General features: G+C 32.0%; 1 long non-coding RNA gene across 2 annotated transcripts; it reads right to left on the bottom strand.

Moving 5' to 3' along the window:
- Window positions 1-1,118: 1,118 nt before the first annotated feature.
- LOC106122460 (uncharacterized) lies at window positions 1,119-21,828 on the bottom strand. Of its 2 annotated transcripts, none has more exons than XR_001228106.1 (4): window positions 21,684-21,828; window positions 3,192-3,339; window positions 2,174-2,381; window positions 1,119-1,181 (listed from the first exon to the last, which is right to left on the bottom strand). It is a non-coding gene; the product is annotated as an uncharacterized LOC106122460 (long non-coding RNA). The 2 variants fall into 2 exon arrangements; XR_001228107.1 differs by having other exon boundaries at window positions 1,120-1,181; window positions 2,267-2,381.
- Window positions 21,829-25,996: the final 4,168 nt, after the last annotated feature.

Genomic DNA, 25,996 nt, shown 5'->3' with positions numbered 1-25,996 from the left:
TTTTTGTATATTAAATAGTCAATAATATTTTAATATAATAACACTTCCAATACGAGTTACCCAATACTCTATGCGCTTACCTGCTCTAAGCTCAGAAGTTATTCTTAGCATCTTTGTTAAATTAGACTCGACGTTGTGCACGTGGAAATTATTTCTTATTGCATTCGAAATAGGAAGGAGTTTTCAGTAGCTTATTATTTCTTCCGTGATCTGCGCGAACGTTTCGCGGCCTCAATTTCGTATTCAAGAGATACCTAACAACAGTACGTAATAATCGTAAACAGAGCGATTGGAACTCGAATTTTGGTGATTTTCGAACTCGGGGCACCATTGAAAAAGTAAGTACAATCACGTGATATAATAATCGTGGAAATAATACCAGTGAACTTGCATGTAGTGTAATTTTTTTATACACTGTAACACGATCTCACAATTTTTTTTTATTTTTTATACCTCAAGAGTTATGTACTGTGTTATTTTTATGTCAGATTGCAGCATATTAAAAGGTTTCAGTTTTTTCTAGTTGTAACTAAGCGGAAATTGGTGGCAATAAAACAATTAATGCATTGTTATTACTTTATTCAATATTGATTTGTAGAAACTTTACATGTATAGGATCAATATTATCTACCTACTTATATGTATATAGTAGATGTTTTTAAAGTCGAAATTAATAAATAAAATTATATTTAATGTAAAACTAACTCCATTAAAACTTCTTTAGACAGAAATATTATTTCTTTTGCTTCATTAGGCAAGTTGCGTCTGATAATTTCTGAGTGCAGTAGATATGAGTATAACATGCGATAAGCCTATCAACGCCAGGATAAAGTAGAAGACATTCGGTATTTTTAAAGCAATGCCACTTTATTCAGTGAATCCGTTATCAGTTTCTTAGTAGACCTTTCGTTACCGCTAACATCTTATACGGGTAAACATGGTACTTAAAAACTCTGGACACATTATTATGAATATATTTAAAGTTAAAATAAAACAAACACCGGTAAATTCAAAATATTCGTATTATTTTTTAATGTATTTAAAAATATATTTTGACAAACTTTTATTTACAAAATATTGCATGTTCTGTACAAAATTTTCTTTTTTTCTCATTGGAAATCCTCGTTAATCTTCTCGATTAAAAAATGTCTTCCATAATCTTCGTTCTCGTTTCAAAACTTCTGAAATATAAAGAGAAAATATGACAAAGTGAGGACATAAGGGTAATTGAAGGGCACATTTGGCGCAGTCGCCAAAATTTCCCCATTTGTCAAGTGAACTGTAGCGTATTCGAGTCAGCGACAACGATTGAATTATGTTTATTTTTCAAAAATATCTTTCAACATTTCTTTATGCAAAGATATCCGACGTGTATTTTTCTCACGGCTATCGTGTACGATTGAAATTAAAAAAGAAAACATTATTATAACCTCACAATTTATTCACAATGTAATAAGACTGTTGTAAAAAAAATTAAGTACCTATTTATTTTGTAGTAATTATAATTATATCTTTTACTCAAAGTAGAAAGAATTGTAAGATATTGTTATGAAAATTATATTACTTAGGTATATTGATGCGGACATAAAAATTCTGACTTTAAATTTTATTAATATTAGGGCAAGATCAAACATTATATATTCCAAAAATACAGTAAAACCCTATTAAAAATTCAATGCCTATTTTTCATAAGAGACGTAATAATATTCATTTTAAGTCTTTGAGTGGTACCAATTTCCTTTGTTACCGACATATGTCTTTACCTGAAGGAAATTGCCAGTCTTGTTTTACAAATGTGTAAGGGAACGCAAGGGGCGCAATCACGTACACGCGTAGACGTGAATGGATCCATTGCAATAACCCACTTTCTACGATTGTCTTTGTTTCAGACATCTTATTGATATATGTTAGGTATATCTAACTTTATCTTTTGTTGTTTTTTAAATTTTAGTTCAAAGCTTAATTTAAATGCATGAGCTGTTCTCTTATCATCGACATTTTGTCTTGTCTTATCATTTATTAAGGCCAACCTAATCTTGAGAAGAAAAAGTTTTATATTTAAAATGATCTACTGGTTTTAATACATTGATTGTAAAACACACCCGTATTTTCACAATCAAATTCCATACTTCTATCATTCACTAAAGTTCAAAATTTGATAAGCAACATTTACATAGTATAGCCTTAAATTTGAGGCAGACTTAGATACAATGGAAATGAGAAGGCTTCCAAACTGTATATATCTATAGTATATACATCTTTGTACATGGTAGGTAGCGGTCGGGAGCTCTGAAGTGCAGTTTGGGAATACCGCACCGACTGATACGCCGTAAAGTACAGGGATATGCGGACTCACACGGGGTTGTTACTTCCAGATATATCTGAGGACATAAGGAATATTTGGTTTAATTTTTCAATTTCGCAATATATGTAATATTTATTTCCCTAATAAGATTACCGAAACTACCTACTTTGGTAATCTTTGCGATCTTTTTCATGTGTGTACCTTTAATTTTATTTAATTTTATAACAGTCTATACTCGTATTCTAATACATAAAAATAATTGGCGCATTATTTGATACCTAATTGAAATTTTAAATTCATCGATATTATTTTTAATAGTAGTGAAACGAGAAACGAACTAATTTTTCATTAATTCAAATGTAATCTAGATGTTTTCTTGTTTTACAAAATGCCAAAATTTTTAAGTATTAAACATATTTCATTAGTGAGATAAGATAGGTATTTTATTATATTAACAATACTTAGTTCATATAATAAAATACCTATCTTATATATAATATATAATGACGTAAAATACAAAATAAATAATCGATTAGATATAATGTCAAGCGTGATTTATTGGATATTTAAATTATTTAACTTAAGTGCTTCAGTGTGCAAAAAGAAAACAAAATTAAAATACAATCGGAATCTTATGTCAATTAAAATTACAGCAATAATAAAAATAATACAAATTCTATCGATTAAAATTAATTAAATCGTCATTTTTACTCATGAACATGGAAATAAAACTATGGACAAAAACTATCTGTTGCTCAATATTGTACAAACAGCTATTACGTTGTTCAATTTACCATATCATCTTGCTTGGTATTTTTCTAGGAATTCAAAAAAAAGTAAACAGTATTTGAAGTAGTGTAGAATTTAATGTAATTTTGATACATACGGATGATATTAATTCTGGACGAGTTTCATTATGCAAAATCATTCTCATATCCGCGGATCTGTCTCGGTGTCGGGATCTCGCTTGTGTCGCGCAGGGTCAATAAAATATGTAGGCAGGCGACGTGGGCTGCGGCCCTCTCCCGCCTTTCCTATAACAAGAAAGAATTTTTCTATGCATTTATTTTCTTCAACGGAATACGTTAGACACGCTCCTCCAGCTTTTTATTACGTCGCATGAATTATATAAATTACCTATTCCCTTTTATAATGGAATTTTAATTTTTTTTACGAAATCGAAAAACTTTATGTGAGTTAGATAAAATTTTAGAATTCCAACATGTATATTCGTTAATTATAAAAGGTTGTCATTAATTAAAGCTAGACATATCTTAACGTTACAATGACAAAAACAACACATAAACCGTTAATTGTTGTCTTAATATTTGAAAACGGAATAGATAAAATGACATAAATATTTATAATGTTGGTATTATCAATACGTCGGTAAAATTCCATATCTATAGAATTAAAAATGGTGATCAAATGACATAAACAAATAATGCAATTAAGTTTAGAACGGTATACCGGTACACGTATTAAGTTATCCGATCAACAGTATATTATACAAACATATATTTTATAGACAGACGATATCAAGTTATTGAAGCAATTGCTAAGCTTCAACAAAATGGTTGCTACATCAAATAAGTAATTCTGAATGTGCTGGAACGCATCTCAAATGACCGCGGCCATCGCTTTCGATTACACTGTAATAACCCAACAGGTTTCAATTGATTTAGGACTATGTACTCAGCGGCGCATAGAGCTTATGTGATGAGCAATGGTTCATGATACACGGTACACGAATTGTGGAATTTCATAGTTTAGTTTGATAAACAAAAAACGTTTTGACATTGTGTCGAGCCCAAACTAACATAGTGTTATATGCTATATTCAAATTGTTAATGCCGTATTTGTGTTTGTGTTCCTAATCATAGTAATTAATAAAAAAAACTAAACCAAAAACCAATAATTTGTAAACACAAAATTGGCATAATTCAATGAAATAATTTATTAACAAATTGCCCTCTATTGTTGAATGTACCTAAGGTAATTCATGTTAAACAATAGATGTGTTCGTAGAGCAAAATATTAAATTTATATCGACATGTTTTCTGGTCCAGTGAACGCAACAACACTGAGCTATTCCGCTAATGCGATTAAACAGAGACAGTGCCTGCCTGCTTCATGCTAATTCAACAATAACTCTCAATTTTGCTACAAACCAGCACACGCCATTCATTTCGGCGTCTACAGCAATAATTAAATTATTTAATAAAAGTTTTATTTATCTTGTTTATATTTAGACCAGTAATTTGTTGCTTTCAAGATAATTTTCCCTTATTATTAATATAATTTTGTTACTATCGACTCAATTCTTGTAGAAGGGTCAGAATCACAATCAATACCTAAAAGGAAAAAAATGTTTTGAGTTGCAACAAGATAGGTTATGTAACATAGACGTAAGTAAAGTTTAAAATTGTAGTTGTGATTATTAAAATTATACTTATATAAATAGACTTGACATTGTAACTGATACTGTAATCAAAAGCGTTCTTCTGATATTGAAGCTTGTAGCATTTGTCACAAAAACGATGCTGTCTCATTAAAAGAGAGCCGAGGCTCGTTGTTGTAAGTTACCGTCGGGGCGCGCTCATAAAATATAGCATTTGATTGGTGGGTAAACGCGGACTGTGGCTTTCATAACTTACCAGGCATTAGCTTAAGAAACCAAGTGTCGCTTTCGCTAAAAACGATGTTTATCAGCCGAAATACACGCACAGCGCTAATGAGCAATCTTTATAAGAATTCTGACTGTTATGGGAGGCGGATTCCGATTGCTTAATCTGCCGTGAGCACAGCAGACGCCCGCCAACGAATGTCGCCTCGCTGCGTGCCCAATCTGTCCCCAGGTTCACTACTGCGTTCACATTACCTTAAAATTATAAAGAAATCGCCCATTTATTAAAGCAAATTGGATGAAAGAGCCTCATTTAGATACCGAACTTAAATAAATCAATGGCCATTGCATTAATACAAATATCCGCATAACGTTAGTCGAATAACATTTTAAAATGCAAATATCTCGTTAAAATCAGAATTTTAAACATATTTAAGGCAACGTAGCATGTTTCGAACAACTTATTTAAATTTATTAATAGCATATAAAGCTTATTTTTAATCGATCCGATAACACAAATGGCAGTAATTGTGCGTCCTCAAAATATGTTCATAACGAAGCACGTTGCCGAAAGCCGATCTGGGTGTTTACATTCCTGTTTCTCTTCCTACGTTAATGTGGTGCCGATATGTAATCTCATGTTGTTTTAATCCAATTATACAACCTTCATGTCGGGATAGGTTCACTTGGAACCGATCTGATAGTATACGAGTGTAGTTAGAAACTAATTTTACGAGACACGGGAGAGCGGGCGCGGGTTATGCCGCCTTTTGCCGTCTAATACAATCCAGATAACTAGTGACGTCTCATCTACATACGCCGGTTTAGTTCGCCGGTGCTCAAAAGCATTGTTCATTGATAAACAACGATAAGTAGACGCGCCTACCGTGCGCTTATTCAAATTAACTATCAGGAAAACTAGTTATATATAGGAACGATTATCGACCTTTTATTAAGTACGTAAACTTGCATTTAAATAAAATATGACCATTCCTTTTGAACCTTCTAAAAGGAATCGTGTTAATATTTCAGTTTTATCTACAAACTTAATAAATGTGCTCGTGTCTAGATGAAAATGCTCTAGGGCGGAGACACATCAATATTCTACATATGGGGTCAGCTGGCTGTTTAAGAGACGAGAGAAATATTTTTCATTTAATAAAACGTTCAAATGTACGTTATGGAAGATAAACTGCAATCACTTTTAAAATTATGCGCCTTTTAAGTAATTAATTCTAATTCTTCGTTTTTTTATTAAGCAATAATCATAAGGATTGTACATTTTATTTTAATTAGTGCATCAGGATCTTAAATAAACATTACATATTACTTGATTATAATTGAATTGCCCTTATGTGTACATTATTTCGAATTCAAAAAAGTATTTTTTAATTTTGCAAAATAACCGAGTGCTTTTGCAGGCAATTAAAGAAGTTAAAAACAGGTCAAGACATCGAAATATTAAAAAAGTTATTAAGCTGAAATTACATCGCAAAATTTCGAAATAACGCGCGAATTGAACTTTAATAATGCAAGCGATGTATGACAAAACGGTCGTTATTGTTTTGGAGAGAAAACGTCGTGTGTAACACAAACTTAAAACAGAGTACTTAGAACTGACATTTCGGTTTATTTCGGATTTCTATGACTGTTGTTAGTAGAATCTAATAAAATCGATTAGTAGACGTAAACAAAAAAGATGACGAGTTTTTAATTAGTCATGGGCATAAGCTGAGAAGTCGTTCTTTCTCTTGAAATTATTAACACATAATAATGCGATTTTATGGTTTCTTTTAATGGAAGGTTGGGGTTATCGGAGTGGTCCGAGGCTGAGATACGGGCCTAATAACGCTCCATGTTAATGGACTCGCCCGATGGAGTCGTTTTTATATAAGTATTAGATGTATATATACCTTTACTATAAATCCTTTTGCGTTTACTTACGCCTACCACGTCATGAATGAAATAAAATACGTATGATATTAACAAGAGATAACGCATTCACCGCTTACACGATTCGTTTTATTTATTTTTCTGCATCGATGTAACCGATAGGCTGTATTTCAACATGGACGTCACCTGTTACATACCTAGTTCATAAAAAATAAATTTAAAGATTTCCCTTATGCGACACGAAGAAGAAATTAAATGCAAATCTTATAGCTGTTACTGTCAACGGCAAGACACGTCATTATTCTTCGTTAAGTAAGATTAAGGTTGTCGCCATCAATTTTACATATTTATTTCCTGTGTTTTTAGTGATAAATCTAATCTATAAAACATTTGTAAAACTTTGTCTATCGCCAAATCGTTTAAATAACATATTACAGTTAATTTTATTCGATATGACGAAAAAATAATGAACATGGGCGGCATAATATAAAAAACATATTTATTGGTCAACAATCAACATGAAAAAATTAAACATAGCTTAAATTCAATTCACAACTGCGACAGAAAAATGTATTAAAATAAAAATTGTTATTCTGGAAATGGTTTCCAATAGTTTCCAATAATTTACCGTTGAGGAATTATTATCAATCCATTACGCAAATCCGGCCTACGCTTCTAATGCTTCTATTAACGCTCCATCTAACGCGCTGAAATATCCACGTGTTTTGTTGTTCTTTTAACATCCTATAATTCAATGCTAGTGTAGCGCGCCGCACAAATGGATCTTGAAAAGCAACCAGTTATTTTGACAAGCGCACTAACAAGGTTGGACGTAACTCCGCCCACCTCCAAACAAAATTGTACCATTTGTTAGGGCAACAGAGCCTGTTTTCCCGCAAAAATCTTGATGAAATTACAAGTTTCTTTTCTTTTGTTACGCTAGACCTTAATTTTAATTTGGAATGAGCTTTTTATAGAGGACTCTGTAAAGAGAAACAATTTTTCATAAATGATGAGGCGGCACCGATTGTGTATATTGGATAAATATTTTTAAGAAAAGCCGGGGTCGGAAAAATGTGGGGTGTAATAAATAAAAAGGCAAAGCCACGTCGACACGTGTAACCAATCGCTCGATTATACGAGTCCGTAATGAATTACACCCCCGTACGAATTAACCAGGTTTCGTGTGAGATATTGCCGCTCGAGCTCCGCACGGCCATGAAATTATTTTTTTACGAAAATTCAAAACACTTGCCAGTGCCAAAGATTATAATACGAGTACATACGCGAGCTTATTTCGGGTCTGTGCCAACTAATTAAGTTAGGAAGCTCCAGCGTGGAGCGCAGGTGCTACTAATGATTTAATTTCGCCAGAATCGTACACTTTCAGCTCGATATTGGACTTTGATCGCTTGAATAAATCTGGCGATTGCCTAATCTGCATACTGATACCCTGTCTCGTTATATTGCGGATTAAATATTTATCAGATCAAAGGAAAATATATTTTTAAGAACACCTTTTCGTTATAAATTAACTTAGGTTACCGTGTCCTGATTGATGAACATTTATGGCACGATTGCAGAATTCAGTATCAAATCCTTACTAGTACGTCTCATACAAAATTAGAGTTCATTTACTCTCTTAAATATAACAAGGCATTTGTTAGCCGTTTAAAATGTGATTTGCGCTCTCGATTGCTGTATATTTTACCATATTAATAATAAAAAAAAAACTATTAATTACAAAATATGATGTTCTTGGCTATGAAATATAATAAATAGTAGGTTTATAATTGTATATTAATTTTATAACACGCATTAAATAAGTGTAGGTATTATAAATGTACAGAATGATTTACGATAAAAATCCGGTTTGGTTGGAGTGTACTCAAGGCTGGCCGTGGTAGGAGCCGCGCTCGCTTGGACCTCCTATAGGCATGATATTATATAGTAAATTAACTTTCAATTTGCATATTAATAGCTTCGGTGTCTTAACACACATATTTCGCTAGAATTTACACGATTCGAATTGTCAACCGATGGCAATTGGAAAGACATAAAAATGCTATAAAATTTAATCGTAAAAGTATTGTAATTCCCTTTTATGCATCTTTAACTCTGCTAAATAACAAAAAATAAATGATTTTTACATAAAATAAATAAGTTTGGTCATTATTATAATGAGAGTTGAAGTTACGAAATGTGCCAAAGCTATTTAAAAACGTATGAAGAGTAGCTTACGAACTATTACACTACTTAGGAGCATATATTTCCACTTAGTTGTTGGTACACTTAAATGTGTTAAAAACTTTAGAGAAACAAAAATCTAGATATTAATGGTATTTCTAAGAAGCTCATATCATACTGAAAGTTAAGAGTGGAAAATAAAAGATAAAAGTTTTTAGATTTTATATCATGCTGCCGCTCGGCTGGGGCAAAACTTTCTTCATAAAATTTCCCCTTCCCCGTCGAGTTGGTATTGCGAAGGAAAACACAAAATTTACCTAACACAATGTCTAAATAAATACTCCAGTTGAAATGCGGAAAACAACGAATTTTCTCGAACTGTTTTGAGCATTGTTTTCATAAATATAAAAAAACTATTAGAATGGTTATTATTATTTAGTCTTATAAGTGTTCTTTATACTCTAGACTTAATTTAAAAAAAAATGTGAAAAATTATTTTTATTTTAGCAATTTATTTTCAATGCGATTCTTTCGTACCATATTAGTGATTAATCTTCACTATTAAATCAATCTAACGTAATACCCAATTCATTAGATGCAGTCATTCACCAAAAAAGATGGTAGTATCGGTACGTAAGAAATTACAAGGGACCCTACTAGTTTTCCATTTCCATTACATTGATTAAAGAACGTCCGACATGTTGGTATTTAACTTTTAACTAGCTGGGCACACGTACACGCAATTCCTTCACTATGTATGCTGCTGTGTCGGATCTTGAACAAACAGTCCCGGTGTATATTTTATTACAATTTGAACTTTAGTCAAAAGCAATAGAGTCGTATTTACATTGATAGGTCACGGATTTGCGTCGGATGTTACGTAGGAATGGATTATCGATTAGCAGCGAGGTAGGAGCCGATACAACCGTTTCTATTTACGCTGTTTACCTATTTATAGGACCTAACTCTCTACCTGCGCTGCTTGCTTCAGTCACGTTTCATTCACGTATCAATAAAATGTAGTTTTACTTTTATAAATAAAACGCACTTTTAAATAAACTGCGGCCAAGTGAAGTAGATAATCAATCTTGTAAGGGAACATATTGGTAGTTAAACTTATATTCAAATGTATAATTTATGTAATGGTGACTTTGCAATGTATGAAAAGTGTAATAATGACCAGTACACAGTAAACAGAAAATTACACTTTTAATCTATACATATTTTATTAATTATTCTCGGGGATAACTATTAATTAATATTCATTATATAATATATGTCGGGGCAACCTATTATGTTATTAGATTAGGAAGCTATTCAACGTTTATGTTACCTTTGTAACATATTAATTAAGAAACTTGAAAGAGATAATAATTTATACTAAGTTATGGTCACATTCTTAACCAAAATATTTACATAAGGAAGATAAATATCAAATAACGAACATATCTCAATGAATATACGTGTGTGTTAATCACAATAATAAAGTAATGGAATGTATATTAAAACTAAATTTAATTTAAGATTAACTTTTAAGTAACAATTGTTACTACTCATTTACTTAAACTTTAACTCTTTTAATTAACTAATTGTTGTTATCTCTATCATGATTGTAGGTCATAAAAAGTAATCGTCTATCGTCTTTGTGTACGATTTCGGCGACATTTTAACTATTGTAATTGCGTGTTTACCAGGTGTCGGCTGCCGCTCGCCACGCCAACGATTTTACTGACCATAAACAGAAGCATTTAGAGCTCATCTTTCTTTTTAACGAGCGCTCGGAATTGTTTATAGTGTAAAAAAAGTGTCAAGTTGTCCGCAGGGCTGGATTTAACTGCTAGAAATATTTACGGTAATGGCGAAATCTCTTAATGGCACTAACAAATCAATGAATCGTCTTCACGTTTTAAATCTCGGTGTTTCGTTTTTGTTTATGTTATAATTGGCTTTTAAATGGATAAGTCCATTTTGATCGAATTCAAATATCCCGATATCTCTACCGCGTATTATTTAAAATAAACAACAAGCAAATTCTTTTCAAGCTTTATCCTTTAGACACCGACAACAAAACAATAGTAAAAGAAAAAGGTTTGTTTAACTTACAGTAGGTACGGTATTTAACCTAGTAGATAAAAAGCAAACAAGAAGCAATTTTAATTTTTTTAATGCTTCGTTATATCTTTATTGGCCTAGAGGTCGTATGGGACGAAAGTATTTTAAATAACTGTTCTAAATTAAGCAGATTGATCTAATAAGACGTAATTCGCAGACAGGTCAACGCATCCTGAATCGAGAGATGTAAGGTGACTTTGACTGTAGGACGTCTGCCGTCTCTCAATCTATATTACTCTATATAAACTCCTACAATCTTTGTATTCTGAGTGTATTTTACTTCGTGTTTTTGAAAACACAATGCAGGAATATAGGTGAAAATGGTATATGAGAACATGTATGTTACTATTATTATGTTTTAGAAAGTTTGCGCTTATTAATAAACCAAGTTCAAAATACATATTCCTTAAAAATAAAAACACGATCGTTAATTGTGTTTGGTATCTACATAGTTATATTAAATTTAAAAACATCAACGTTCATTATTTGCGTTTACGTACGCTTAGGGCGAAGCTAAAGTAGAATTACGCAACGCCCCGTATATTATCGAAGTCGGCCATAAAATACTTGAGTTACCGATTCCATCGACATTTAGTGCTGAACAATCGCGGCGTGTGAGTCAGTCGGCGCCCGGGGCCGGGACTACGCCTACTACGATCGTACCCCTACCATGTGTACTCATAAATACCGAATGCCCACGCATACACCTAGTGGGAACCTATTGAATAACATTAGTAGTGGACTCAGGCGAACGTTCCCAGAAGCTCACGGAAGGTTCATAATAGAATTTTGATTAGAACTGTTTAATTCCGTCCTCGGTGCGTTATAACTAAGCGCAACATTGTATGACCCTTGGGAGATGGGAACTAGCGAAAACAGCTCCCTTTGCTTGTAATTATGCATGTTGTATTATTCAATTTATCCATTCCTTGAATGATGATGATTTAAATGCACGTTACCAACACAATGAAATTTATAGACAATGGAACTACGCTTTGACCATCACTGAACACTTGTTATAAGTAAAAATATAGTAGAAGAAAGCTGTAATATAGCTTGTAAAATTAAGAAGACCTTCCGAAGTATAGAAAATATGTACTTGTAAGTTGTTCAAATCTTTTAAGTTGTTGTATGTAGTAGATTAGGCAAAAGGAACTACAAAGATATTCTGAAATAAATATAATCTACAAAGAAAAATAAAGGTGTTTAATATGGTATGTAGTTCTAATTTTATACAGGCCATCTCAAAAGCTCAGCAGTTAAAACAATTGCTTAAAAAAATTTTGATCGTGTAATAAAATGAAAAAGGTGTTTGTTTTACGATTGACAAGTTAGTCAAGTCATTTTTAAAAGTGATAATAAAACCAAGGCACATATGAACTACCTTCGAAACAATTAAAAAGTAATAAAACCAAACTCCCACAGTAATTGTCGTGTATAATTAACTTCTTATGGGCATCTACTATAGGATGATAAACACGCCTCTTGTGTCGAACGTAAAAATAAACCTTTGTTACCATTTTATGACAACAATTACGACCAATAAAACGTGTAGCGATTATTCCACGTCGAGATTCTTGCGGTCGCGCTGTCATCAGGCCGTGCTGCGGGACTTCTTAGTTACGTTCCGATTCAAAAGAAATCTAAGAAAACCATTTGTAAACTTGTAAAATGAAATTTATTTCAAAGTGTAAACGTACAATTTTGAACGTCGTTAGCATCATTTACGAAATATTTACGGACTTGAAGGACGAATATTGAGCGAGATCAACGGGCCTTGACTTTGTCTGGGAGCGTTTTTTTAATTCGCCGACGATTTATTTTCGGCCTACGCACGAGTTTCGTAGCGATTCAAGGAAACATATAAAGTTGAAATTAATATTTCATTGAATTTTTATTTGAAACAAAAGTCCTATTATGAAGTTTCTATATTAAATTAATTTGTATTTTAATTTTAAGTTTGGTCTACATATAAGGATATAACAAAAGATTCAAAAATATTTAATAAAACCTTCTATCCGAAAAAGTCCATCTGTGTTTAAGTAAATATTATTCTGGTTCAAAGATTAAGAGAAAATATTAGACAGATTTTACTTACAACCATGACTACGGCTACGGTAAGTCTATATATGTATTCACTACAGTTTAAATAAGTAGAAAATAGTTTATAGGTTTTACTAGAATTTAAAGTGTTACTCCACTAACTTTGTCGGGATCTTTAAAGTCACTTTTTATATTAAAGTCGCAGTTTTCTTTTGTGGTATTTTCACGGTAAAGTCTAGTTAACATTACACACGTTAAAATTTTATAGTTAATAAATGTGTTAGTTCTTAAATGCCGACACTAGAATTATAGGCAATAAACTTTAATATTTAACACGTTACTATTTAAAGAGTTAACTGTTCTCGTTATAAGTCTAAAACACCGTTTTTCCACAAATATTTTGAGGTTGAGATAGGGAAATAACTTCAGGCGAGATAAACTGAAACATTGGTAGTGTGAATTTTACTACATCGTAATGTATTATTAATTTAATATTTAAGAATTTAAATGTGAAATTATGTAATATGCTCTACCTTTACTTATCTCTCCATCACCAAACATATCAGAAGTGGGACATCAAAACCGCCTCGCTTAATTACAGTAATTGGGTAACTGTAGGCTACGAATACGCCCACCGTTTCTTAGAAGCCCTTTAGTAAGATATTTTCACTTATTTACAACCCTGTTTTTCGTTTCTCTACTTAGAAACTCTTGTTGATCAAGTAAATTATTACTTCGTAACGACACCAGTATAGATTTGGACGATAAAAAGTGAACATAATTTAGATATTTATACGTTAATTTTGTACATCGTTGATTAAGCCTTAATTGTGTTAAATAGTCCTCGAAATTAATTTCACACACCCATAGAAGTGTACTCTGGAAGCACAAATTAAACCATGAATGAACAGTTCATGAAATGTAATTATTAAAAGTACCAAATTAATTCTAAAAGAAAAAACAGATTATTTTGATTATGTCAACTACTTTTAAAGGTTGGATGAGGAAATAATGAGTTTGTTTGATGGTATGGACAAAATTTGCATAAATATTTTATTTTATAATATGAAGTTTCTTGTCGTTTATATTGGGATTTTAATTCCCAGTATATTTTATTTAATTGAGCTATCTTATTATAATAATTTAACACGAAATTCTTTAATATTGCTTGTATGAGTGATTTAATCTTACTCCAGCCCCCACACGATGCTCGGCGTACTTTGGGGTCTCACGTGAAAACGCAACTAATTCGTTCGTGTAGGAAGCCGCGACGTTTGCGACGATAGCTCTTATCCGTGTTGCCCATCTCTGCCTTTTGTTACAACAGCCAGATGTATACGTGTTGTAGGCAGTTTATAATTTTAATCTTTGTGCTTGTAGAAACTATTTATGATATATATTTATGCATTAGTTCAGTCAATAAATATGAGACTTAATTAAATGAAGGATCTCATAAAAAATATTTTCACCGCAGTGGCATTTATTTTTTTGTCAAACCGTTCCTCTTTCGACAATTACTTTTGTTACTTTAATTATCAATTTAATTTAATTAATTGTCAATAAATGGAATATACAGAAATACTTAATGTGCACTTTTATTTTTTTCTTGTGGAGTTTATTTATGAAAATCATGTATAAGATATGCTTTATAAAAGAGCTACTTTTAGTAAATGGAGAACGTCTGCGCCGTGACCATGCAGCGGATGCGTCTGCGACCTCTGCGGTCTGTGATGCCTCACTCAGCATGCAACTCACGCGGGTCCGGTGCTAGCGATTTGTACTCAGAATGGGAAATACATGACGATATCACTGCATAACCATCTATTCGAGCACACGTTTTTATTTAGAATATTGCAATGAATAATAACAATAATGTATTATATGACACAGGTTTGTGTATAATACACGATTCTATTGTTTACAATGGACACTTTAAATTGCTTAAAACTTAGTATTTATAACATGTTTTGAGATTGCTTAAATAAAAGAGATAAACATGATTGTCTTCAAATATTGGCGACTTACTTACGTAGCACTTTATATGTAATTGTCGATATTGATATGTAATCAAGTAATTAAACGCAGGATAAGACATTATTTTGTACTTTTTGTTACAGTCATACAGGAATTAAATTTAGTAATTACCACGTTATCCTCAAATTGAATATAAAGGTATAGACACAAAGGAAACATTTTCAAATTGACTTTCCTGAAAGTCAAGAGATAAATAAAGTAAATTGTACGATATATCTGAAATTAATTCCTTCGATACAGACATTACGAAATTATCTCATAACGCCGCACGAACGTCAATTAAGGCGAAGCTCGCTTTTTATACATTCAACTTGGAGATAGCAGAGGCAATTAACTGAAATTTAATTTGCGGCGCTCGAGTTCGATGAAGACTTGACATGTACAGTCACGACAACACTTATAAGCCTTTATAATCTTATCGTAATGAAATAAAATTCGAAAATTCTCTAAAGTGCGCTGATGTACTCGAAAAAATGTATTTCCAGCCACGTCTAATTTTACAACGTTTCGTTTACATGCATAGATAAATTCGGTACAAACGCCTCTTTACTATTTTATTCCGTATAAAGCAAAATTTGGGAGCGTACCATCTCCATATTAGACGCATAATGTTCATAACTTATGAATAAGGCAATATAAACAGATGATATAGCGTCCTCGTCGGACAATAGACCGACCTTTCTTTGATCTTCATTTTAAACCGACTTACTTTTTATCGAATTCTGTTCACGTCGAAATGAATCGGAATTAAAAACAGTTCGTATTCGTTCTCAGGGAAATTAAAACTACTTTGTCACGAAGCGAGGCACGCTACTTATAGCTTATTAAATTAAAAATTATTTATGATATGTTGTGCAATATAGAATAATTTTAGTAGTTCGCTTATCATATCGGTAATGATGCGTTGGGCTCCGTCTGTTTAAATATTATCGAGCATATAAAAGGCATCATCGGGTATTGGATTATACGGTTATGAACATTTACACGCAACTTCGACAGACAATCGTATCATTTTCGTTTTACAAAAGTATCGTTTCTCCCATCATAAAAAATTTCATCGGAGAAGAATCAAATATTTTAGTTGAAAAATTCTTGTATTATTTATATTAATTTTTAAATGTAATTTTAGTCAATACATTTAAACATGTAATTAAAATGGTATCTTTACGGATGTTTTTCTTAGATTATAAATTATTGTATCAAAACTATTAAAACTATTCTATTGCAATACATATTCCTTGTTGCCGGATTTAGCGGGTGGTCCTAACGTTAATTTTCATATATTCATTGATCCTGATATTAACCTAAATCCTTTATAAATGCTTATTATATACATAGATCATATAAGTTAAGTTTACCTTTTATTTATATACTTTGAGTAGTTTCTGATTAAAACTTAACTAACTTATTACATTAAATTAATTCTTGTCATTTCCCAGTCTAACGAGCTGTATCTAATTAAATAACATTGGCGTAAATTTACAACTAACTGACACGACAGCAGTCGTAAAATATTAAAATAAATGAACTATTTATTATACTGTCAGCTTGTTGTTGGGTGATAATTGATGAAATATTACGTAAATACAGCAAGATAGCCGTCACTTACAAACACGAGTCGGTGTACGAACGTATTATTTTATGGAAGGAAATGTTCGGGACGTTTCATAAGGCGAGGGTTGGGTCTGGTCCCTTACAAGTGCGGAGGCATAACTTTATTTTGAGATTAACATAATTACGGCCCATTTCTCTGTGGATTTAGGGTTGAGTACACTTGTTATTCCTTTTGTTGTGTGCTGGCGAAAACTTAAATTACTAATTACTTTAATTTTTCCTGCTAGCTACCTACTAATTCTTAATAGAGCAATCTTCTTTATAAATGAATTTTGCTTTTTTTTTTAAATGCGCGCACAAACGCGTAAAGTTAAATTAAAAAGCAACCAGTAATATTCATAAATAAAAGAATCATGAATAAAAAAAATCGATGTGTTTTAATATGGTTCGTAATAAACTATTATTTATAGAATATTTTTTGCTTATCGATTTTTATCAGCCACCTACTGACATTCTACACGAAACAATATCAAAAATAAAATGTATGTTAACATATAAAGCACAATTGCACGATCTCGCACTAAGATGTAACCTCTCAAAGATTTGAGTAATAAGCAAATAAGGCGTGATATTATACGTGAATGCTCAAGAATATTTTAAGGTTAAGTCTTACTTACGTGTTGAATACATTAACGACACAAGACAAGACAACATGGATTAAATAATTTAGTGAATAACTTGGAATTGGGATTTAAAAATGGTTTATAGTTTTAAATTTACCTACGACGTGGACGCAAATTCAATAAATCAGAACGTTCCACAAACGACTAACCTTGAAATATTTAAAACTGCCTTGTGATAACTTTGACATTTGGTTTGGTCTTATCATTTAATATCTAATGAAGGTGTTGACTTAATTCTGCGTAATCCTATTCTAAATCATATAAACATGTTAATTTCTTGACAATACCATAAATAATTTAATTAAAGAATTTGATTATAGTTAAATTTAAATTGTAATTAAGGATAAGAGATTTAGTATTTATTAACATAATTTATTTAACTAACAAAACTAAAAATCACGTTTGAAAATATATTATATTTGACCGCGTTGTCAAAATAAAATTGTTATCTAAAAAAAAATTGAAAAGAACCAGAGATTTTTCTACATTTTGAAAATGGGTAAAGTTTTTCGCTTAATTCGAGCGAAGCAACGGATACGTAGCTAGGCAGCGATGAGTCGGGAGGATCTTTTACAACCCACTTTTTAGTTTCACCCAATTCTCTTGAACACAGAACAAAGGATAAAACTTTCTCCATTAGAGTCTAAGTCGGTTGATTACTTTGCTATCTGAGGTCATCTTACGTGACTTAGTTAAATTACATCTAATTATTTAATCGACTAAGTAAATCGGTGTCATATTGTTAAAATACATTAATAATATAACATTAATGACTTTTAACATAAAAAATGAGTTTTATATTATGAAAGCAAATTTGTCTAAAAAAGTCTGTAAATCTTACAACGTAAAGACATTTTTAAAAGACATATTCTTTCCTAGATATGTGTTTGTATTAATTATTTGACTCTGATGTAAAATGCATTGTATTATTAGAAACAAGAAAAATATTACGTACAATTTTCTTTATACGTTTTTCGACATTGGGTTTACATAATTCCTTCAAATTATAGAAAAGAAATGCGAACCCTCTTTGTAAGAAAAGAACGGGCATCAGGTGTCTTCAACTGATCCGTTACAATGATATTATCTCCGACATATTTCCCGAGTTGGGGTCGTACAAGGAACTGTCACTCCCCATTCTGAATAAATTACGCCTACATAGATTTTTTTCACGTGTACTGAGACAAACCTTACAAATTGTGAAAGCGTTGTCTAAGAATAAATAACATAGCATGTTTGTGTAGTAAACTGCATGCGCTCGTTTCTGTGCTATTGACATTTAAAAGTCAAGGTATTTTATATGATAAAGGAATAAAACAAAGAAAACGGTGATTCACATTTTCTAAGGGCATAATTCAAATCGTGTTTTAAAGCGATACTTTGTAGAGTTTACTTCGTTTCACTTGACTTTATAAGACAAATTAGATAACACAAATTAATAAGACTTATCAAAATTTCTTTTATATTCTATTTAATCTACTCTACAAGTTTAATTTTAATACATCAGCGTATTTTATTTTGATTTTCTATTAAAATCTTTTAACTCTACCAAAATGCTTTAAGTATAATTCAACACTGACTAGCTTAGAGCTAACTTACTTAGGAATCTTTTTATAAAATGAAGTGAAAATAATCTATTGCAACGATGAAAGCTTAGCTTTTTGTTTTTTTCGATTTCTATTCGACCTTTCGTCCGGGCCTTTGACCGAATACCGAACCGAGAACCCCGTCTAGACAGCTTAGTCCTGACGCACACTCGACTGTTGATAAATAACGAAACATTTCTATTCACATGCATACTACATTATGATTTTATAGACGTGCTTATTTATATTAAGTGTGTTATGAAACAGTTACTCTTTTACTTTTACATAGTCAAGTTACTTAATATTCTACCAAAAGAATTTTTCCATAAAGTATGTCATCATCATCATCAGCTCACTATACGTCCCCACCGAGAGGCTCGGAGCCTACCCTAAGTTAAGGGTGATTAGACCATAGTCAACCACGTTGGCCAAGTGCGGGTTGGTTGACTTAAAACTACTACTATAAAGTATGTACCTATTTTATATTGTTAATGTTAGCGTTATTTATAATTTAGTTTTCAGCGTATCTTTGATTCGAAAAAAATATGAAAAACAAAAATGGCAAGAACGTAATCAACCATAACAATAGAACTTACTGTTATTATCAAAGATTTAATTTTATTAAAATAGTTTTGGTAACGTTAAAAACATGAAATATTTTTTTGAATAAATATTGTAGTGACACGGCAGTTGGCGGCCCCGTGCAGCCCTGCATTTTCCCGTCACTCGAGTTCTTATTTTATGACTCGCTATCTATACGAGATACGCCTAAATGTGTTATGTAATATGTTTAAATTGCTTCGAACAAATATTACGACGCGTCTATGGAAGGGGTGAGAGACGTGTTAAATTTCGAACGTCTTACGTGTTGTCTATTACTCGTTGTTTTTATTATTTAACATACAACTGTTAAAAGATAAAAGCCAAGGGTCGTTCCAGAACATAAATTTGATTCATTGTGGACATAAAATATTATTATAAAGCCTTTAATTTCTATATTACAACGATTTTGAAATGCATCTAGGCTGTGGTCGGAGGGCAAATTAAAATAATGTTAATTAATTTTCTACGTGTTCTCCTTACGATTTATTTGTACCAGGACATAGAAAATAGACAGTCACTTACTATAGTATAGTATTCTTAAAATTCGTATGTCGGTTTTAAAATGAAACAGAGTTATGAATAAAAAAGCTTAAATAATTTATATAATAGGATCTAAGTAAGCACGGCACGTAGATAGCTCGGTACGGAGCTCGCGTGAACAAAATATATCGATATAATCAAGTTGACTAAGTATATTATAACTTAATACTTTTTTAAATTAACTTTCAGTTAATTGGTATTATACATAAAAGGCGAATTTAGATTGTATCAATTAATTAATGCAAAAATATTAAAAATAAGTTGGGTACCAATTAAAATTATGTTTTATCTACTTTTCGAATGTTAACAGCGTTATATTTCAAATTAAAATTGCTAAATACGTAAAGCTCTTTATTAAAGCACGCAGTGTCGCCTGAAATATCTGAAGGGCAGGCAGACTGTCGAATATCGCTTAATCGAGCCAAGAGGTCGGAGGCACGTCGTTAATCGGAGGCTTTATGAGGGAGCCCTCTTTGGACGTCAACCGCTGCGAGGCACTCGCCGGTACCCACGCGGTAAAAATGCAGATAAAGCTATCTTATATGCTCAATAAAATTAATGTTTTATGATCACCTGAGTCTTTGTTTACTCGGTTCTTTGCGTGAGTAATGTGATTATTTCTTGTGGGTACTACATAAACATTGAAATGTATGCTATCTATCAGTATGTAACATTACGGATAATTTTAAATATTTTTTACATTTATCTTCTTATTTTAAAACGAAAATGGACGATAAAATAATATGTTGGAGAAGATAATTAATTAATTAAAATATTGTAATCTTTATATATATATGTAAATATAATAGTTATATAAAATATTAATTGTTTTCTTAATCAAATAACCAATAATATAAATGCGCAAGAAAAGCGTGGTCCGGGATAGAAGGACTTTGCCAGAACTGGAATAAATTTAAAGATGGCTGCCGTTCTTTAGCTCCGTCCTCCCCCCGCCTCGGCGCTAGCCCCGACGCAGCCTAAAACATTATGCACCCAAAAACCATTGTCTGTTGCCATGGCAACCGACCGCTCGATACCGAGGCCTCGCAGACGCGCTGCAAGAGTTATATTCATCTCCCTCACACTTTAGCCCTACATATGCTGAATCCGGATTTGTACGATCTTTCGGACAACGATGGCTGATTGCCAGGCATGTAGGGACAGCAGGGACGATCTGTAGCCGGAGTCTGGACAACTCTTGTTGGAAATATTTTATCATATAAGAATTCATTGGCTTAACAATCTCAAAAAAAAAACAATTTTCAGATAGGTAGGTGGGAATGAAGAGAATTTAAAAAACATACTTTTAGTTTAAAATAAATTATTTTAAGGTATGTTCAAATTTAATGACTGGCATTTTCAATTTGCTTAATTCATATTCATTACGCATATTTCAATAAAAATAATCATTACATTTGTCAATTATACCTACTATAACAATTTAACAATAACTAAAGTAATCTTTGAAGAATAAGAGAGTTACGTAAGAAGCTTATAGAAGATCGACATTGACTTACACTCAGAAATATTCTTACGAAAGGTTTAGGACACTTCTTGCTTCCTAATGTATAGACTTCTTACATCAAGGTCACTAACACTATGTTCAGAGCAAAACTGTACTACACTTATGATTTTTTTATATTCATAGACAAGTCACCTCCAAAAGCTACTGAACAAATGAACAAGGAAGTAGTTCACCAATTGCAAAATAAAATAAGAAAGTCAGTTATCAGCTCCCTCATTGGTCCATTTCATAAATATTGTCCTTTTTAACTCACCTAACTTTCTCTTTTTTGTTACAATTCCAATTCTTCCTGGGTATTTCGAACCCGGAAGATTTTTATTAACTTTCTCTTTTAAAACAATGATCTTTTGTTAGCCCTTTTTAAGGTATGTTTTTTTTATTGGTGGCATGTTTTATTCTATACCACACGTTATGAAATAATCTGTTAAAATGTTAATGCATGATTGTGATCTATGATATACAGAATTAAAAAGTTATATTTATATCTACTAATAGATTAAATACTGAACTCAAAACACAACTTTAAAAACATAGAAATGTATTTTAGATACTCTTCCATATGATTCAAAGTTAAAATATCTTTAAAGTGCAAATCACTAGCAAAAAATGAACATTGATACATAATTAAATTAAAGTTTTATTTGAAAAACAATAAAATTAGATTTTTTTTAACAAAAAAACAAAAATTCAACATGGAAAATAATGCAAAATATTTTACTGTAATATTTCAGGGTCAACTTACTTTTTTATTATTTACCTACTTATTTTAAACAAAATATTTTCCAGGTTGAAATCCAAATTTAAGGATTGAAAGTTCCTATACGAGTTTGCGTCCACATTAATGCATAAAAGTACATCTATATGTCAACAGATGGCGCTGTTTTAAAAATTTGTTATAGTTTGATAAAAATTCATTAAAATAATTTCGGTGCTGTTACGTCCATACGATTGGACTATTTAAACACGTTTATGCGATTGGTAGACACTTAGATATAAATTTTCTAGTCTCAAAACTAATGCCTAAAGTATATTTTTTGCAATAGGTATGCTTGGCAATAATTATAACGTGACAATATTTCTGAGAAGTATGATACCAAGAAAATTATTTATTTAAATTGACATTCGGATCACCTTTAGACCTTGCAGAAGCCAATGTGTTTAGCAGGTCGTGTTCATATCAGGAGTAACGTCTGAAAAACTGGTTTTACATGAACGACGTCAACCGTAATCGTAAAAAGTTATCGACTCGGCTCAGGAAGCGACGTTGGCGCCGGGTCGAAGTCAGACACATTGCTCTTTTGTTAGGTTCAAAATAGTAGACATGTATATAAGTATCATAATTATAGTCGTATAATATCCTAATAAATATTAATATTATTGACTTTTCACTACAATTTGTTTAATTACACTTAGTAAAATGTGTATGCTTAAATAGTACGAATTATAGAAATAAGATTGTCGCCAAACTGGACAATGAAAAAAAGGTTTAAAGATTTTTTTGTAGCTCAAAATATCACATATTATTTGCAAATTTTTAAATATTTTGTGAGACTCTAACGATATTCAGAGCAATAATTTTAGTATTTATTTTTTTAGTGATATGAATCAGAATAAGAAACTTGTTTGAAGTAGCCGTTGTCGCTGGAATTCGAAGCCAAGACCTCTCATAGTCCTGGTTGTAATTCAGAAGCCCGGAAGCGCTAAGCTGTCACTACTAATAGGTATTAATGCTGAGAAATTATTTAAGCATTAAATTTACATTAATTAAAACTAAAACTAAGAAAATATTAATATAATAATAATATATGTAATATTATAATTAAGTTAATAATTCACCCTGTTTAGATCTTATTGTGTCAAGTTAAAGTGTGATATATTTCTTCAGGATCGTCTAGTCTTTTGTTGTAATTGTGCACTCTTGCTGCTATGCAACAGAGCATATTAATTCTAATACATGTTTTAAGTTATGCAAGTTTGTCCATGTAAATAGATTAGAAATATGAATATAGCTACGTATTTTTTATTTTCATAACTTATTTTTAACATAGTATGGCATAAATACTGCGCCTTTGCCTTTGATGTGTCATAGGTTTTCGTATGCATGAAATAATGTAATAAAAAATAAAAATAAAAAGATTTTATAAAATTGCCCAAGTTGTTATAATCTTGCAGTGTTTAGTGTTCAACTAAGATATTGGAGTAACTTTGTTAGCCACCGCTTTGTTTGTGTTATCCTTTTGTTAGTTAACCGCTTTTGTAAAGGCTTTGTTTTACAATTGCATTTCGTGATAACGATACAACTTAAATTGTCAATTTGAGTGTTTATTTTGTTTTAATTAAGGAAAAGAGGTAATATGTAATTCTATTTTGTTTTTTTTCTGATATCAAAAGGTGCATTAGTATCTAGTGCAATTATTTGCATTGATTTAATAAAACAAGTTGGTGGTGTGACATTTTTTATTTATTAAAAACAGCTCTTTAAACTATTTACATAAAATTTATAACAGGTTCTAAACCATTATTATACTAAGATAATTAAAATTAGCCGTAAATAATAAATATTTATTTACTTAAATGCTACATATTATAGTATATAACTTAAGTTAAGAATTGTATAACAAGAACCTTAAAAACACGTAATTAAACAAATAAATGTAAATATTTGGTCTTCATTACTTGATCCTGTAATCATACATTATTTTAAATTATTTATACATGTATAGGCACATAAGAAATACAAAAAAGAAGAAATTTAAGAAGAAAAAGAAGAATTCTTCTCGGCGACTGTTGAGCAGTGTCATCTTCTGTTACGTATACTGAAGGTATACCGGAAAGAATGGAGCACTCAGGATACATTCAGTATACGTACAGAAGGCGACGCATAATCTTCTCTTCTATCTTCTGAAGAACCACCTGGAAGCTGGTAAGGATTACGGACAAGAATAATCTGAAAAAAAATGTTGTTAATATATTTTGGAATAATTTTTACTAAAAAATTACATGTTAATATTAGAAAATTGTGAGTACAAAGTTACATGTTTCTTCTCTTAAGTTACCGACAATTTCTTGAAAGCTAAATGTTATAAACCTGCACTCGGGGCCCGCGTCGTCTCTGCGCCACCACCATCTATAAAATAAAACATCCGATTTACAACACGCCTGGGTTTTAGGAGCAAAAAGGGTACACTGATATCGCATAAGACATTCTCACCGCCTACGCTCGCAGGGAAAATGTTAGAACAGAACATAAATAAATAAGAAAATCTTTAGGACAAAATTTTAAAGAATTTTAAAATACACTTAAACAATAGCGTCCATTGTTGTCCCGAAGCCAATAGCGTTTCGAGGGACGTGCAAAAAGACAGGATTGGTTTGCAAAAATTATATTCGCAATACCATGGACCGGTAGCAAAACGTTTACTACCTGCAGGACGAGCCGGGGCGTTCGGACACACTGGCTTTTGTTAACGACGCCTTTGTGTAAAGTATAAATTTCAAAAGAGACGACACTAAAGATAAGCAAAGAATTCGACTTTGAAAGGAATAATAGAAAGAGCGCGGGGGTTGATTTATACGGTTTAGGGACGCGACGCGACGCGACACAACGCGACCAGTCGCACGTTAGTTGCGGTCGGTGTTGCAGGCGGCGGGCGGCGAGAAGCACGTGACTTACCGGTCAGCTGTTCGAGCGCGAAGTAAACATTGGTGGGCGGCTGCGGCGCGTGTGTTCGGGCGCGGCGTCTCCGGGCGTCTGTGCGTCTGGCGTCGGGGCGCGCTCCCGGCCCGCCATCGATTGCCGCCGCCCTCGCGCACCCGGCGCGCGCAAAACCACCGGACTAATCCCGATCCAAGATTTTCATTACATACGCCATGATCGTTGTTATTTGCACCCCGTAATGTTTTTTGATAGTTTGCTTAGGACGCCCTTTTCTACTAGATTTCTTGAGGAAAGCGCATACATCCGAATATTAGTTTGAGTATCTAATCTAAATTAATGATTTTTTTCGGTCTGTAAAACGCCTTCCTGACACCTTTACTATAAAGATCACATCGCAGGTGGTGTTTTTTAAATACACATTTTAATTTTACATCTATATTCAATATTTATTATTTAATTATTGCATTTAGAAAATTTTGCTGATTAAAATGAAGCTAATAATGATAGGAGATTAGAAATGCGAGAGATGGAAATTCTTGTTAATATTCATTTCTCTTGACGTAGTGAGAATTGTATGTTCCCACTAAGTAAGGTCATTGTAGAGATGACTCAGACCTTTGATTTAATAAAAATATAATTTAATTTAT

This window comes from Papilio xuthus, unplaced genomic scaffold (genome assembly GCF_000836235.2).
Source record: "Papilio xuthus unplaced genomic scaffold, Pxut_1.1 DF826923.1, whole genome shotgun sequence".
NCBI classification, from domain to species: domain Eukaryota; kingdom Metazoa; phylum Arthropoda; class Insecta; order Lepidoptera; family Papilionidae; genus Papilio; species Papilio xuthus.
The sequence above is the reverse complement of the archived record's forward strand: the minus strand, read 5'-3'. Positions and strand labels throughout refer to the sequence as shown.